This window comes from Dermacentor variabilis, chromosome 3 (genome assembly GCF_050947875.1).
Source record: "Dermacentor variabilis isolate Ectoservices chromosome 3, ASM5094787v1, whole genome shotgun sequence".
Lineage (NCBI taxonomy): Eukaryota > Metazoa > Arthropoda > Arachnida > Ixodida > Ixodidae > Dermacentor > Dermacentor variabilis.
The window spans coordinates 60,107,157-60,109,957 of record NC_134570.1 but is presented as its reverse complement, the minus strand read 5'-3'; the positions used below and the strand labels follow the sequence as shown (position 1 = coordinate 60,109,957).

Genomic DNA, 2,801 nt, shown 5'->3' with positions numbered 1-2,801 from the left:
GGTTAGCTTCCTAGTTCTTTTCCGCCATTGTGAGTCAATGCTCTTTCTCTATAGGTATTAAATACCTTAGCTGCCCACCTGTTAAGAAAAAGAAAGAAAGTCGCCTAGGGGTATGCGAGTACTATCACTTAAACTGAGTGGAAATTGAATCGAATAATGACGGCACCGAGTCACTGTACAATTCAAACGGCGATGGCACGGGGTTCAGTTAATATAATCTATTTGTTTTACACATAATCTCGTATATTTTCCGAATGCACGTATATGCAGGCGTTTCGAATGCAAAACTGGCGTCAAAAGGCTTACGGGGCGCGGCACTTGCGACAAAGCCAAGATCCTGCGAAGTCTGTGCACTTTCATAGCCTCTAATTCGAAGTTTCAGTCTGTGTGAGCTTTCGTGACTGACACGTGATTCCGTTAAATTGGAAGAGCCATGCCCTAAAAGTGCCCAGATGCAACGTTGGTCGTGCGACGCGCGTGTCCCGTAAGCGTTTGTGGCCGACTGTATACGGTAGGCGTCGAAAGTTTACGGATCGTGGAGCCGAAAACGTCGAATTTCCGAGCATTTAGTAAACCGTAGCCAGTAAAAGTGTACTGCACCTCATCCATATAGGCTGAAAATCCGAATCCCGGGCTTATCAAATGCTTTATCTTTGCCGTCTACCCCCTCGCCCCTTGTCGGTGCCCTTGACATGGCGCCGCGTAGCGGCTGTACCCGCTGCCCGGCTAGCTCAGTCGGTAGAGCATGAGACTCTTAATCTCAGGGTCGTGGGTTCGAGCCCCACGTTGGGCGAATTTTTTTCTTTCTTTAATTTGCTTTTTATTTTATTTTCTTATTATTTAACACATCACCGTTTTACTGAAAAGTGCATGATGACTGATGTACACCACGTCGTCACGTTCACCCGCCTGTCGCCGCGCTTTGAACCATGACGCACTGAACGACATATTAAGATGCGCTGACAGTTGGCGCTGGGGCGTAGCAGTTGCATTAAGGACAGAAGTATAAGCGGAACAAATATTCGAGGCAAGATGAGGCATGTGTATGCTGCAGCGAAAATCACGAGACCACTCAGCACATCCTAATGGAATGCGAAGGTATTCACCCAGCGAGGCCCGTAGGTAGCGTACACCTTCCAGAAGTGTTTGTACTTAAGGTGGACGGAAGCATCAACGGGTCAGCAGTTCAGATAAGCAAGAGTTGTTTAATATATTGCTGAAAAAAAAAGCAGGGAAGAGATTGATACAACTGGATGCGTTACAGACGTATACGAGAACTAATCGGAAAGTCTTTGCCCCCCCCCCCCCCCTTTTTTTTTTGTAAGCTAAATTACGGCTGTAAATGCGAGTTCAACGTATCCATTCCCAGCGGCGGACCTTTTTTTGGATCGGCCCGGCCTCATCTGCCGGTAGCTCCGCGGCCCGGCGCTGCTTTCAGTTGTTGTAGATGGCGATTGTGCTTCAAACGTCCACGGCTTACAAACATGGAGGAAGGAAAAATATAGGAGGGAGCATTGCGTCACGCAGCCAGCCTTGGCAAGCGAACGCTCCGTGAAGCCACAGTGGTGGCCCAACACGTGACCTCTTGCGTCGAGATCACGGAGCAAGGATCGAGATTTGCTGAGACGTTTGGTTACCATTAGCTACGTGCCAGTCGTTTTTATTCGGTGCACACTTTTCTGGTTGCCCAGCCGTGCCTCTGCCTGCAGAGCGGGAACACTAAAACCAACCGTACACTTCGACGTGCGATCACGTGTTGGGCCACCAGGCTGGCTTCAGTCGCGTTGCGGTATGCTCTCTCCTATCTTTTTCCTTCCTCCGTGCGCACGAGCAACGGAGTGTGATTCGTTTTCTGTGGAGCAAGGGACGAACGGTCATCGAAATCCACACGGAAATGCAGTCCACGTGAATGGGGAAAGGTGTTTCGGTCCGCTGAAGAAGTTCCTAGCAAGGCAGCCATTCACGTGCAACGATTAAGCCACGACAACAGTTCGACGGTGGTTCCACAGCCAGCCAGTCGAATTCTACCGCAGGGGCAACTCAGATTTAGTGCTGCGATGGGACAAATGGGGTCTGAACCTGTGTGGGGACTATGTGGAAGTATAGTGTAAGGTACGTAGAATAGTACGTATATTTGCAATTACCTTTATGCAAGTTATTTTTGCTAAACAAAACTAGTGGCAAAGACTTTCTGATTCGCCCTCGTATGTAGCGGTATAAGGTAGATATAGAAGTTTTGAAGGAAACAAAAAGATTAAAGAGATGTATACGAAATGCTAGATTAAAAAGCATGTATACCTGAGTAACTCGAACAGGCTAGGTGACTATTGTCACCACCCCGTTTTAAAAGGGATGCAAATAAACCACCACCACCACCACCACCACCACCACCACCACCACCACCACCACCACAACCATCATCATCATCACCATCATCATCATAATCAACAACAACAATAACTGCAGCGCTGGTTCCCTATACATAAGGTCCTATGGGGTTGTACATGACTACGTATGACTACTAAGATTTACGATTATGACCAGAACGCAAACAGTTACAGCCGACATAGAAAGAAAGTAGGCCACTACTGTCGGCTCAACAATGACGCTACCATGTTTCCAAAAGAAGACAGCAGTATAAAAGATTTCATTTCGTTTTACTTAGGAAAGCATACAGAAAACCTCCAATTGACGCAACAGTCAGCACCCGCGTGACCGTTAGCGCCATGAAGCGGCACCGGCTGGAACCGCGACAGATGCCCCCCGTCCCCATCATTGTTCACGCTTTGTGTTAAGGCCAT

The 2,801-nt window shown here is 48.1% G+C and overlaps 1 non-coding gene across 1 annotated transcript; it reads left to right on the top strand.

Moving 5' to 3' along the window:
• The first annotated feature begins 720 nt into the window (after nucleotides 1–720).
• TRNAK-CUU (transfer RNA lysine (anticodon CUU)) lies at nucleotides 721–793 on the top strand. Its single transcript has one exon. It is a non-coding gene; the product is annotated as a tRNA-Lys (tRNA).
• Nucleotides 794–2,801: the final 2,008 nt, after the last annotated feature.